Here is a 15,671-nt window from a genome sequence, read left to right on the forward strand (position 1 = left end):
CGCCTACGAGCGGAAGAAATGCATACGTCTTCTCGGGAGCCAAAAAAACTCAAATTAATTGGACTCGTAAATTATATTCAACGAACAGAAGTCGAACCGTTGGAGGCTTTGTGCTTCTCACAAGATAAGTCTCCTTTCTTACGTCACGCTGACGTCATTTGAAGTCTGTGTGTATAAATACACAATAAGACTGTCTAAAACGAGGTGATAGAAAAACATTGTTTTTGTCAAGAAAGTGTATGCAAATTTATAAAAAAAATACTTGTAATGAATAATTTCTTTTCCCTCCAGGGGTTGCGCTTTTTTCCATGTTTTTCAACGAACCATCGTGGTCGCGCAGGGCCAGACTTTACCCTGGCGAATATCCAGTAATTCTCTCGTGTCATTTTGTGAAACAAAATACTTTTCGATATGAGGTGGTTGATTGATCGCAAACGACATTTCAAAGAAATCAATCGGTAGGCGATCATAAATTATTCAGTAAGGTGTGATATTTCTGCATTAATTTGCGGGGAGAAAATCCATTTTAAATCCTTCATGGAGAATAGCTCGTTGTGTTTCTATTTTAGCCCTGGTTGGCCGTGCGTGGGTGGAATAATTTGGAGCACTGACTGAAGTGTGACCTACAATCTCGTTTTTTCCGGGAATTTCGAACGCTGGTAAGCGCTTCAACACAGTATAGTTAATATTTTTTGGCGTTTCGGCGTGATCCACGAATTTGAGGCAGGTGGAAAAAGTGCTATAGATTGCAAAAAGATGAAACCGCATACACCTTTTCAACTTAAAAGCAACAAAACTTGTTTTCTGAGCTCGCAATTTCAAAATTTTGGTACCACATCAGAGCTTTTTTAGTCCTTCAGCTTCATAAATAAAAATCTATCTTTGAAAGCTAAAAACTGTTTATAGTACGTGTTTTCGGCGAAACAAGGCAAAATGTTTGCAAAGAAAATTAATGTCGCCACTTAGAATATTCAGTGGTGTATTCTTTGCATGACAGAATAGGAGATGGGATCTCGAATCTCTCGTCTCAAATCTAATGGAACATTCGCACAATACAAACATCGGCCGCCCCAAGTTCACATGCAATTCTTTTTTCTCTGGTGTCAACGCTAACAAAATATCATGATGAATAAAAGTTCACTTTTCAAGCGCCGACACAACTAATTTTTTACAGCTATGCAAAACAGAGTGCAATTTTAGCTCGCAAACTGAAATGCCGGGGGCCAGAGAGGTGCAAGCATATTTTAAGAAAACATTTATCTTCAGACTAGACATTTCTGAAATTCATTGCAATCGGTTAAAAAAAGACTTAGAGCTAAAGTGTCACTTTTTTAGCACGAAATCTGTGAGATCGTTGGTTTATTTTTCATTTCTATTCGTTGTCTACAGACGTTTTTTTTATTTTTCTGAGTGATATTTGCAATTTGCATCTAGAGGCGGATTGTCGCTTAACTTGCATCTTGAGCTTTTTGTTTACCTCTTCTTTTTGCTCTATTACGCAATGCATCGCATAAACTCGTTCTAGAAGGTGATTAGCCTCGCTAAATATCGCAGAATGTCTGTTGTGGTTAGAAGTTCAAGTCATATTGATTTTGAAGTAAAAGTTTATTTTCTGGCTATATTTTTCCTTTTTTTTAATTTAAAATACCCCCTGACAAATATGCTACAGCTTACTGACGTATTTTACACCAACCTTATTTGTTTGGGGTCATTTTTTAATTCAAGACTAAAATCATGGCCAGAACAACCTAAAACTGAACAAGCTCAACACAAACACTCTCCGACTGCTTTCCACCATAAAGCAAGTACATCACCGCCCGGTTTTGCAAATGTGTTTCCGAATCTTGCCAAATGTTATTGACAAAGGGTTGTAATCCAACAAGGGTAATAAAATCAAGTGTGGGCCTTTTTGCCTCGATTGAAAAGAGAATGATGCCAAAGATTTCTTTCTCTTGTGCTCTGCTGTTGGAAAACCTCACCACAATTTCCTTATCGCGTGTTTATGTGTTCAAAGTTGGTTTCATTTTTAAAATATGCGATATTTCTGAAATGCAATTGCCAAACCCAACTGTCTTCAAGTTAATGCGTTAAGCACTGAGAAATATATCTGAGAGAAAAAGGTGCATTTGACAAGTATTTAGCTGGTGTTTTTGATGGTCCTAGTCAGTTATTTTCCGGTTTGATCATTGTTCCATGCGCTTCGTAGCATGAAATAAACTGAAACTTTTCCGGCTCTAAGCTGTCACTAGTTTGTCGAGGGACACGAGGCCGAGCCTGTTTTCGTCATGAAATCGTGTTCTGCAAACCTCGGGTTTCTATCACACTCTTCATGGAAACGTACCGGTACTTCTTAAAATCAGACACTGATGAGGGAAATTTGTCAGTTTTCGATATAACTAGAACACACTTTATTTGATTTAGATTTTTGAGACTCTCAATAAAAGTCTTCGTATGACGTGTTCGTCAAAGGGAAGAGTTCTGCTTGGTGTGATATACGCGGTTGCCTCCTAAGGTTTGTCTTCGACACCACTTAAGTCCTGCTATGGCTTCAGCGCAACTGGTGGAAACTTTCTATTATTTTCGTCTTCGTGTTCGAAGGATCACAAAAGAAACAGCACTTTGACTTAGTTAAAATTGAAACTTTTGTAAGAGTTTTCTAGGGGACAAGGAAAAACACTTGATGCCTACCTTTAATTGTTGAATAACAGAAGAAGCAATGTTCACAGCAGGTCTACGTAAAGCGTGTCACTGAAATAAATCGACTTGAAGATCCCACAGATCTTCGCCATAAGCTAATTCAGATGTTTAAGGTTGGGCCATACCTGGTTGTGTGAACGCGTAACAAGAGAAGATGAGTTGCTAACAGACGCTCCCAGCATTTTGGATGAAGTCACGAGAACCCGGTCTGCTTTGCTAAATGGCAGATGCAAGAAGCCTCCCGTCTCTAAGATGTTTTAGTCGATCGTTCGGGATGAACCGAGGTCTTTTGTTTAATGGTTTAATTTTGATATAACAAAACCCACCTTCTAAATAAAAACTGATCTCTTTTTTTTTACGAACTTAGGCGAATAAAAATTCAGATGTTCAAACAAAGAGGTTTTTGCAAGGTTCGACAATGCCAACCGGTGCCAGTAACACAAAATGGCGGTTCTTTACTTCCTTAAAGGTTTATATGTGTTTTGATATAAACCCACTTTTAAAGCTAAAGAGCTTGCCTTCCAAATTTTCCAAAATATTTTCTATAAGTTTACGCTGAGCACGATTGAAATTCGTAGCTCTGCATATTTCACTACACAACACCCAAGGCTCGAAAGTTGGTAACAGGTTCAACGACGTCCGGTAATCTTTTCCGGCCGCCATGATGACATCCCCACTATGGATGGTTCTTACACCGACAAAGCATTTCTTTGCAAAATTTTCTTTGCTTCATGTGACAACCGAGCTTTCTTTTAAGACAAAAGATAATATGCAGCAGTTAAGAATATTTCTTTATCATACGATAATCGTAAGACAAATTGTCTTGTTATTTCGTGTCAGTACGAAAGGGGCCCTTCCGTCACACACATCGTTAGAAATCGCTTAACTATAAAGGGCAAAATCAGGTGTGAGCGAAAAAGTTGTACATTTTCTAAACTAGTTTTATCTCAGATCTGTTATGACGTAAATTTCCAAACCTAGATGGAGCAAAATTGTTTCTCTTTCGAAATTCAGCCAAAGCAAAGTTCCATCTTCATATATAGCTTTTGCTTCCGGTCTTCCATGAGAATAAAAGATTGTCTAGTTTTACTCAGCTCGAGCTATTGATCTATGTCATTGAAATATCTTAACCTTTTTCAGCTGCTAAAACAAATTATGCTACTGGAAATCATCCTCTTTGGTTAAAAAATTTTTAGGAAGTGTTTAATTTGATGGCACAAATCTTGTCAGATGTTCTCCATCGATCGTCCAAGAGAATAACATGTTTTCTGATTTTACTCCAGTGACCCAGTGTTTAAGTTTCATGGCGCTTTTAATTTTTTTCTCGAGGATTCTAACCGTCAGCTTAAAATATTTTTATGATCCTCTTGGCTAGCTTTCTTAGGAAAAAAAAATATAGGCTAGCCTACTCGGAGTGCATGAATGGTCGCCGCCGATGACGCCAAATGGGCGCTTTCTTTACCATCATCTTCCGGGCACCTTTATCATTCTTCTGATCGACTTGTACGTTAATTTTGATAGAAAAAAGGTTCCAACTAGCTTTCCTAAGCTAAAGAATAATTTAGGACAAATGTAAATTTTATCACGGCAAAGCCAGTGAAGTCTTCATCGATTGCTAAAAGCCACGCTTGGTGGAGCCAAAATCTAAGAAAATGGACGCTACTCTTCCTTTTAGTTACACAAACAGGTTTTTCGCCTCTTTTCTGTTATTTTAAGCGAAGATACAAAAATTTCATCCCGTTTTCTTTGAATTGGAAAGTCATTCGAAGCTTATTTAGAGTTTGTTCCTACGGAGAAATCCTACGCTTAATGACTGCATCCAACCTGGTTTTGGTGGGCATTCGAGAAATTTTTCATCCAAGTTGCTCCGCCAAGTTTCTTGTGTTTGTTATACGATCTTCTTTCAGAACTCATGAAAAGAGTATCAGTTGTTCCTTTTAGTCAAGCAATCTCGTATGACTAATTTGATGTTTGTTTTCAATTGTGAAACATTCGTGGAAAACTTTAAACGTTGAATATCCATTAAAACATATTACACCATCCTAACACATAAGACTGTCTTCATTGAGAAACAACAATTCTTTCACAATGCCAGATTAGTCTGGTTTTAAGCCTAACATTGTCATATTCATTTTAGTAGAAACGCATGTTAAATTTGATCGACAAGTGAGTGTAGTCATTTTAAAACATTTGCCCGAGGACACGTTTATTAGTCGTGCGCTCGCGTTGCAAAAAAGAAACTTAGTGAAAACTGCTGAGAGTCCTTTCAGCTCAAATGGACCGAGTAGAAATGCTCTTCAAAAGAATTTCAGGATTGAAAAGAAAAGCAAAAGAGTTCTTATGGTGGCATTAACGAATGCATAAGATAACTCTGTCCCCATAAAGTGACCACATTTTACTGACCTATCAACGATGAGAATAAACGTTGAAGTGACTGAGTTGTCTCTCTGCAAAATCGTCGCTAATGAAACGTTTCCATATTCCCTGCAGATTCCGAGCATGAAGCCAGTATTTTTTAGTTTTGCGGATCACCTTTTTTTTTTTTTCTTGGATTGTACCTCACTCCGGTCTTTTTTGTTGTCCTAGATTCTGAACGATTGGTCATACACAGATCCATGGATACACCTCCATGTTGTCACCGGACACGGTTGGTTCACTGATGGCCGGTAATACATGTTTGCTGTTGCCTTTGAAAATTAGGACAGCGACGTTTCATGACTCGGAATTTTCATTTCTTAGCCAACACATTCTAAATCTGAAATTTACGGCATCAGTGTATCTGGAATGACTTCGGTAGCCTATCTTCAAGATAACTTCGGTGATGTCGTTGTTGCCAAATTTCGTTTCAACGTTGCGTGAAAATGATACTCGAATGGGTGGTTAAAGAGTCTTACTTAACGACTCTGTACGCATTAAAATCTGCAGTTTTGGTGCGCTGTTCATTGTGTAACGACTCATTAACTACTACTCTCTACAATTAAGGGAAAAATATTGTTTAAAATGTGCTCAAAGAGGGATTTATTGATCAGGTTACTGATGAACCTACCGTTTGGAAAAAAGCCTTCAAAGTCTTTCATGGTTGAAACCTCCTAGAGCTTCAGGAGAGAGTTCTAGTTTGATAGTCACCAAAAACTGATGACCGGACACGGACGACAGTTCTCTCTGATATTTAGTTTTCTAAATCATAGGACTAGGTTATACTTGGAAATATTGTCACGGAAACTTTTCGGGTGCGGAAGCAAGTGTGGTCCAGTTTAGCCGCGTGGGAAACGCATATGTTGCGGAAATGAATTTTTCAACTAGGAAACAAGAAAATGTTTTGGCCCCTAAGCTTATAGCCCCTTAACTTACAACCAATTTGGATAAGGTGTAAAATAGCAAAGACACGCCAACGTGCTCGCTTATCGCTGGTCAGTTCTTGCTGCGGATGCATCTCCGATTGAAGTAGTGTGTTCCTTCCAAATAGCTCGCTTCCTGTCGTTGAGGGCGATTGAATTCGAAGTTCCTGCTCGAAGGAATTTTGTGACTTCTAGAATTTCCCGTGCATTTTTGATACCTTTGAAAGCCTTTTCCCCTTTTTTGATAGCATTCACTGAGTTTTTTGATACTTTTGATAGCTTTTACTTATCAATCAGGGGTATCACAAAGATGTCTTGTTAATTCAACATTGCATGAGCTTGAAAATTGGAAACGTCTTCTTGATTGTCTATGTCCGCTTAATATCATTTCCCGGGAAGTCACCTTATATTATACAACGGGCAGAAAATTATTGAGATTTCAGAATAATTTTAAAGTGATATATTTTAAAACGAAATGTTTGTTTTAATCAATAAAGCTTTCTTTTCTTTGGAGCCTAATAAAAGAACTCTAACGGGGTTTAGTTGGAATGCAAAAATGCGAATGATCTCTTCACGGTGTAACTCGGTGCTGAAGAAGATTAAACAAAAATTGAATTAAAGGACACTTTGGAAGATTGTCTGCCTGTTTGCTACTGCAAATTACGCCTGCTGTAATTTTCCTTTATCTAGAGGTTATTTTTCAAGGATACAGTACCAGAGCTCTAGTTTAAACTGAGTTTGTTAGTAGAGCATACACAACGCCCGATCGGCGTGGAAGACACGGGTTTACTGAGTTTCGTTTACAATGACAAATAGCGCTGAAAAAAAAAATCTAAAAATACTGAGAGCATCTTTGATAAAGGAAGACTTGCCGCACATGCAGTGTTACAAGGATTGGATGTTTCTGCCAATTTAATCGCAAGCCTATAGACAAACAAAAAGCGTCGCCGCGTTCGCTGTATAACTCAAGTCTGTGCTGTTGGGTGTGAAGGAGCGCATTAATTCTACACTTAAGGAAAAGTTACGTAATACTATCATTGCTTTTTCCTTCGGAAAAGTTTATAGTTTTGAAGTTTATAGTAGAAACAGCATGGCTTTGTATGAGTCTGTATACTTGCGTGGTAGTAGATGAATACGAATTGAAGGCGGCCTGCAATATGCCACTGCACTCGTTATGAACACAATTTCATTTTTTTTATAGTCTTGACATGATTGTGTTTTGGTATTTTCTTGTAAAAACTAAAAGCTTTTGAATCGCTTTCTTACCTTTGAAGTGAATGGAAGGTATTCTCTTGGTATAACAGGTCGATGCAGTTGAATGGAATATTCCGTAAGGCCGGATGTTATAAATACAAAGTTGTGTGGGTGGCTTATGTTAGAGCGGAGCACATTAGCAAGTTTCTTCCTTCTTCCCATTGAAAACCACATCAGTTTCCACTGATGTAACCCGGAAGAAAAACTCCAAACTCCGTAACTTCCGAAAATAGCAATTCCCTAACACTCGGCTGCCCAATTTTGGTATTATCAGACTATCTTAAGGGTGGTGAACAAGTCGCTCAAAGTTGCCACAAGAAAAATAATTTAGCTTTTACATTAGTAAGAATTAAATGGCAGACATCAGATATATAACCAGCTTTCCGTCTCTGAACAGCTAAATACCCAACTTGAATACACGTTCCTAATAGAGGATAGTATGTGTATGTTTTCATGTTGTCACGATGTGACAAAACGCAACAGCTAATGCATATAATGCGCGCATACTCTTCAGTTTGCGACCAGAGCGATAGGTTACAAAATGACGGGAAGTGATGGGCGCTGTTGATTTTGGCACTGAACTATTTTTCAGTTAAAAAGTTTAATATCTCTTTCAGTATTCAATTAAAGTCAATGTCTTTTTCGTGCGTGTGTGTTTTTCTTATCGTCAAGACAATCTAAATAAGCGACAATCTGCGAGATTTAAATCATGGTGATCTTGATGGATATTTCGTACATGTCAGTATCTTCTTTTCATCAATTTCAAGTTAAAGGTAGGCTGTTATCCCTATATAACAGTGAGAATCACAAAGAATATGTTTTTGGTTCGGAACAAAATATATCTTTAGTTTTTTTTGTAATGTTTCCCTCAAATCGATTCCAAAAATTATTTATTTTGTGATCCACGCTTCATTAGCAAATGCTGATTCATGGTTTGTACTCCGCCACTAATTATTCATTTTAAATTCTGATTTGACATCTTTCACGAGGAAGAATAATTTCTTGTTAAAAGTATCAGCCGCCCTGGAAAATAATTTAGGCAAAAATCGGTGGGTTGTAAATATCTTGGGTTGTACGTCCAAAGATGTGTGGGGGGTTCGTGTGCTATCGGTTAAGAGTTGCTTTCAAAAAATGTTAAAATGACAGACCATTTTAAGTTAAGCGACAACAAGCGCCTTCACTTCTGTCGGTCTTTTCACAGGGCTTGGGAAAGGAGGAGGGTTTAGACCGGAGAGGAGAAGAAAAGGTTTGCTATACACCGAATGGACTGACTAGCCTCTCACACATGTAATAATCCTTTTGTATTTCCACGTGAAGACGAGGCTAGGGAGTACAGAACAATGGCAATTCAAATTGGACGCCATATTTGCATTCGGTGTATTGACATCACAGTACTGAGGAAATGGGTCAAGAGTAACTACATTTGATTGACGACGATATTGTTTAACTGATAAATGTAAAAGGCAAGTCATGAATTGCCGTTCAAGTATTTGCGTTTTCCCTGGAAATGGAATAAATTCGGGTCATGTGTATCAGTGAGAGTACAGCCTTTCGGTGAGTCTGTGAGAAATCGTGCCCCGTCGTTAATTTTCGTGAAACCATACTCGCTCGCGGCTACGAATCCTTTCGCCCACCGTCGCGAAAAACTGAGATGTAAGGACTTCAGGACTTAGCCCATGTAACATTCCACTGTTCTCTCTAGGCTCTTCATTCACGGTTTGTCTGTCTTAAAGGGTATTACGATCGATTAGCGTTATTCTTAGGTTTAAATATTGCTGTTGTTTATTATAGGGATGTATAGGAAATTAAAATTAATAGTTATTATCATTATGTCAGAGGAAGTCCCACAGGGCCGACTATTTCTAACCAAAAACTGTGTTCCGCAGAGAAGAGGCGACAAAACTCTTACTTGCCAAAAGTTAATTTGGAGAGCTCAAATTCCTTCCTCTAAAGTTTCCACTACCGTCTGTCGGCGTTAGCGTTTTCTTTGCTGCTGTGCGCTAATCAATCCTCAGTTTAAACCACTCACTTCGCCAACGGTAAATCGTTTGTATTTGAAAGAGGAACTTGGTTAAACCTTCAATGATTCACTTTTTTTTGCTGTAATAGAATCAGCTGATGCCTTGGCATGTGATATGTTTATTACGAATAAGAAAAGATGATGTCGTTACCAAGTGTAACAAACTTTTTTAAATTCCCCTGATAATTCTCGAGTCAACTCCACCTTCTTATGGTTGGTGTTAGCGTTTGGTCGAGGGCGGCATTCAAAGGTAATTTTGCCCCCGTCTGATCGAGGGCGGCATTAATTGTTAATTTTGCTTCTATCCGCACCGTTTGCTCGAAGGCGGCGTTTAATCGTGTGATTACGTTGACCTAGCTGTTCTCTCTGGCACCCTCTCCCCCACAGACTTTGGTGGTGGAGAGGAGGGGGGGGGAGAGGAGGAAAAAGCGCTTTCTGTGACGAGACAAAACAACGGCTGTGATGGAGACGATAACAACGGAAAACGAATCATTTGCAATACAAGAAAAATGCCCAAATTCAGCGCAAATTTTAGAGTCTACCAAAACTTACAGTTGAAAACTGAGCAACAGGAAGAGTTGAATAACAATTTTAAATGCTTAAAAGCTTTGTTTATAAAGGGTCATGCAGTTCAGATTTTCGAAGACAGTGGGGAACTGGAACCAAGTCTAACCTTCACCTCACAGAATACAATACCACCCGTTACGCTCTAAAGAAATATTTAGGGAAAAACAAATTCTACAAGGGACACAGCTGCCTTTATTGGACCTCAGGTAATTTTAGTGTATTGGTAAATAACGGAAGAAACAAAATTTGTGCATTTTTTAGACATAATCTATTTTCTCTCGAAAAAGTTTGTTCGCATATGTATGTAACTTTTTTTTATGTTTAGGTAAAAAAATCTCAGTACATGATTTCCATTTGTGGTTCTTTATGGGTCAAAAGTTACTCTGCCCCACAACAGATTTTGTTTTGGTGCTATAATTGAAAAAAATCGGTGAATGTGTCATTTTTATTCTCATTGAATCAGTTTTGACAAGAGATTCCCTTGATAGTAACAAAAGCGTTCCAGGTCTGCCAAAGCAACATCTGATAAATTTAGCGCAATTCTATTTCTGTTACAATCAATGGATGCACGGGCTTAGAGCTCGAGCTAAACATGTTATTGATTAAAATGTGGAGGAAATCAGTCCTCTAGATAATTCTTATTTTAATTTGTTCATAGCAGATATAGGCAGTTTATACGTGGCTGCAATTTTGATGAATATGTTGTCGTGGAAACCGGCCAACAAAAACTGTATTTGTAGGCACAGAAAAAATGCAGTAAAGCATAAAACGCTAAGAAAAAGAAAAAAAGTGCCCTTCCCAAAAGGGATTTGTTCGCTTACAGTTATTCTTCGAACAGAGAAAACAGGAAAATTGCAGCAGTGTAAACTTAGCAGAAGGTTCGTTATTCTAGAAAATACTATTTCTGCATAACCCAAAGAAATGCTTTCAACTAATGAGAAAAATCAAACAGCCTGCAGCCTTTGTCACTTTTTCCCACAGTTCCTCGCAAAATGTTGGCCTTGCGATAAATGAGAGCTTTGTAACAAGTGCTAGCATTTCACAAGAGGTCGTATCTCTAAAGGTGGGTGATCTATTTTAAGACCAAAATGCTGTAGTACAAAGTTGAAGAGGGATTCATCACAAGATAAGTTTTGAAATATGATTTTTGAAATAATTAGACATAAACAAAAACCGGCTGAGTTATTCTAAAATATGAAACCTCTTCGAGATTTGTGGGGTCAAAAAATTACTGATTCAAAACAGAAAACTATGATATTACAACTTAATTTTGTCGCAAAGAATATCGGCACAAAAAATTATGGAGTGCATCCGTTAATCTGATCTCAGATCTATTACTTGATGATCAAAAAAATGATACCTACCTTAAATCTTTTAATTTTTCTGCTGAACTGGCTACATTGTTGCTCCCAAATGACACATCTTGCAACAAAAAATAGACATTTTATGCTATTTCAGGCTTTTACTGTAGGTTATATTTAGAGTAGTATCCAAATAACTCGATAATAGGCAAAGCATTCAATCTTTTCCGGTTTATTTTATTCAACGCATCAGCGTTCAATTATGAAATCATTTTGTCCGCTGAGATTACAAAAGTATTATTTTTTCTTTATTTAGCTTAGACAGTATTTAGTCAATGTGCCCTGCGGTTGATAGCATAAGGCATTTCCCATGGTACCTTTGGGGCATGGCGAGAGACGCAGCAGGAAAGGGAGGGGAGGAGGTAGTTATCTCAGTTATAATCACACCAAGACAGAATCTTTAGCAGGGTGTAAAGTTTACGGCAACAACTATGTGATGGTAAGATGGTGAAAAGTATAATTGATGTATCAATTAATCTTTGCCATTTATCCTTACTACAATGGATCTCTATTCTCCTTGAGAAAGAGAATGCAACATCAAATAAGAGGTCAAATTTCTTCTCGCTAGCCCTTTTAGAAAACACTTTTTTTCCCCAGAATTATCATGAATTAAACGAAAGTACGAAGGAAATTAAAATCGCTCGCAGATTTTCAGCTGTTCAATTTTTGTCCATCTTTTTTCATTTCATTTCATTTGTAGTTAGACAATACTGAACTCATATGAAAAAAATTACGATCTTGGGGGTCAAGAAATTTGTTTTAGAGACAATGTAACCAGAGAGCATTATATTCCATTTCGACGCTCAGGTACTGTAAGCTGGTCTTTCCTCCGTTAAAGGGAAAGAATCTGTTGAGTGGATAATCTGTCGAAGATTATTCTGGGTTCCCCGTATGTTTAACAAAAATAATTTAACACCAAGTTATTGCAGTAGCAAATCAGAGATAATTCTATATTTCGACGCAGTGCGCGCTGCGCTGTGCCGATAGTGGTGTAATCTGCGTAGCCTCCAAAATCGTTTTAGATCGTCAGCCCAAGGAATTGATACTTATTCAGAAATCCAGAGTTTTATATCTTCGATTAGAGAGCACTCAGTTCTTTGGTCTTGATTGTTGAAATCTCGTTCTCGTAAAAGACTCACACAATATCAGAAAGTAACAAGAGATAACTGAAGAATTAAAAAAGGTTACAAAATCTCCGTTGAAAAGAGTGTCGCGAGCACACAGAGTTCAATATGCATGACTGACTGGAATAAGGCGATAGAGGACGATTTTGTGACGCTTAATGTAAATTGTATCGCTCATCGACTCAGTTACGTAACATAGGTGTAAAGATTTAAGTTAGGGAAGATCTTGGAACAAGTTTTAATCATCGGTGCATTTAGGGGGCGATTTTAAGAAGTCTCACACCTCAACATTACAAACAGTCCATTATTTCAAGCGATAAAATTTGAGTTTTTTTGGGCAAACTGATTAAGGGAAAAAAAATCGGTCTGATTACATTTTTTCGTTCCAAAAATGATTTATCCCCAAGCACAGGAAAAAACTCTATGTCAGTTAGGCCTGTTCCAAACGTCGTGCTACTGTCGTGCCGAACTAAGATGAAATAGTCATTTCGATTTAAGCACGGCAGTAGCACGCCGTTTGAAACCATTAAGCGCGGCACGGCTGAATTAGGTTCGGCACGACTACTTAGTGCGGCAAGCCTTGCCGTGCCGCACGGCAGTAGCACGACTTGGTTTCAAACCATAGTTAATCGAGGTGAATTCCCCTCGATTAACTATGTTCAAACGGTGTGCTACTGTCGCGCCGAACTCAATGCATAAATTAATTTAACGTATTTTATATATTTGTATACTATTACGCACGCGCAATAATCAAAAACAGAAAGACATGGCGTCGTGGGGCAAGAATTTACCCGAATGCCCGAAAGCTTGAGAGAAGAGGAATCCGACGGTGACGATAGCTCCACCGACGTTTCCCGAACTGTTTCAAAGAGATCTTCACCTGCATCGTTTGACAGCTACTCCCCAGATAAGGACAAAGAGACTGATTCAAACCAATATGACACTGGCGTCAGTGAACAGAGTGAAGTGTGCAGCTCGAGGAAAATGAAGCGAAAGGGACGAAGAAGCGTATGGGAAGAGCGACATGTCAATGATTTAGTAGATGTGATATGCAGTAGCGAGTACTATAAGAAGTTGATTTTCACGAATACGAAAAACTCGAAGAAGGCAGAAATATATGCTAATGTGCTCAAAGATTTGGGCCAGAGATATGAAGATGATAGCCTTCCGTTCAGCGTAGATCAGCGCAGGAACAAGTTCAAGAAATTCTTCTGAATTTGGCGCGACTTCATTAGGTTCGACGTTTGAAACCGCTGCCGTGCTATCGTCGTGCCAATGCCGAGCCAAATTCATTTGAGTTCGGCACGGCAGTAGCACGACGTTTGGAATAGGCCTTAGTGATAAAATACTCCATTCTCTCAAGGAACTATGAGAGTAAGGCTTTTTATTCCGCAAATTGGATGATATATATATATATATATATATATATATATATATATATATATATATATATTTACTACTGTCAGTAATGTAGCTAACATACTGGTTCTTCCTGGAACAGGAGAATTTTTGCATTAGAGTCTCGTTGATTGACATAAAAGAATAAATATTCCATCGATCAAACCGGATCACAACACTGATATTGTTATGTAATTTACTGATGGAGTGAAAGCAACGAGGCGTGCATTAAAATTGTATTTTACGTGCTAGAGTTTTTTTTACGGCTATGTACACGCAATGAGTGAACATCCTAGCTTGCTACAGAGTTCATACGGCCGATTTTGTGCAAAAATACCACCGTTCATAATCAAGTTTTTGCTTCGATTACCGGTGCAGAAAAGAAAAGTAAATAAAATGTGCGAGTTGACCACTTTCCACGAAGTTTTAAAGCTATACCTTGTGATTTTTCGTTCGACGAATTATCTGTATTTCGCAATACCTGAACAAATTGTACAATTTGTCAGAGTTCAACCGATTGAAACTTGATTCGGATGTCATTTCAAAACGCAATCAGCGGATGAGTTAGGTGATGCCGAAAGTAAGTTGAATCAGAATCACCATCATTTTTTTATTCCACGATCAAAATAAGGTTTTGGCAAGATATGCAAGATCCCTTAGCAACTAAGCTCTCACACGATTGTGAATACGTGATGTTATCATACGTCATTCACTACCGAACATATGTTTCAATTCCAGAATCAAATTACAATTTGGTAGTATGACCGCAAAACCCTGTATCGCTGACGCCTACGTTCACAAAGTAATGCCATTGCATGAGGGTTTTCGTCAATCTCACCTCTTTTTACTTCTAGAAGCCCCACTGAGCACGGAGGGTTCAGTGTAATCTACAACTGAGGGGGAAAAAATCTCTTAAGTGACGTTATCATGAAATTTAATTCTTATGGGTTGCGAAATAGTTTGAACACAAAGGGTAATTTACTTTTGGAAGTCACGTTGTTTTCTTTTTCCGCGAAATCAAGACGGAAAAATGAATCTTCTTTATTCTAAGGTGACGTTTGGTTTTCTTTATTGCGAAACTACTACCGAAAAATGGTCAATTATATTATCACGTATTGTATCATATTCAGGCTTTCTACAGTCATCTTACAATGGAATGAGATGCGAATAGAATAAAGAAAGAAAATTAACATGTATGTCGGACTGCGGGAAATAAAATCAGGACTGAAATCTCTCGAAAAAAAAATTAAAAAAATTTTTTAAATAAACTTAGGGTGTTGGAATGAAATAAAATGAAGCAATTCCATGTATACGCAATGATTTTTTAAGTCCAACTTCAGAAAATAGGAAAAAAGGGAAGGTTCCTTCGAAATTCGAGAAGTGTAGCTACAAAAAAATATTTTTGTGCCGCCTCTCAGTAATCTCGCCGCGTACCTTTCCTGCTATTCTGAGAGGATCAATATGTTTATGGCTGCGGGCATGTGCTAAACAACCGACAATGTGGTCATTTTAAGTGACAGTAGAAAAGATGATTTTATTTTCCCAAAGATTATGTTTGTGCGGGTTTTGTTATTTCGTACAACTACTGTGAATGTTTTATTTTTTAAAACCCGAAAATACTTAACGTATGTACCCCTCGCTCGCTGCTACCTAAGCATGAAAATTTCACCCAGAATATGCTTCTTTAAAAGCTCTGTATAACCACAGACCAGACGGTATAGGTGAAAGCAATACAGTGTGTGTGCAAAAGAATATTCCCTTGATATGTGAATTTGTCTTTTGTCGGTTTGTGTGTTGTTTGTGGATTAAAAAAAAAGAAATACCATTTAATTACTTACGTGGTGAGGCGGCATCACGTAGACCATACAGGGCCACGGCACACGGACTGCTACGCGAGAAATCAGGTCCCGAA

General features: G+C 38.1%; 1 long non-coding RNA gene across 1 annotated transcript; it reads left to right on the forward strand.

Moving 5' to 3' along the window:
* The first annotated feature begins 128 nt into the window (after window positions 1-128).
* LOC148718567 (uncharacterized) lies at window positions 129-15,069 on the forward strand. Its single transcript, XR_015994280.1, has 5 exons — window positions 129-659; window positions 5,284-5,363; window positions 8,491-8,702; window positions 9,930-10,082; window positions 10,858-15,069. It is a non-coding gene; the product is annotated as an uncharacterized LOC148718567 (long non-coding RNA).
* Window positions 15,070-15,671: the final 602 nt, after the last annotated feature.

This window comes from Stylophora pistillata, chromosome 12, assembly GCF_964205215.1.
Source record: "Stylophora pistillata chromosome 12, jaStyPist1.2, whole genome shotgun sequence".
NCBI lineage: Eukaryota > Metazoa > Cnidaria > Anthozoa > Scleractinia > Pocilloporidae > Stylophora > Stylophora pistillata.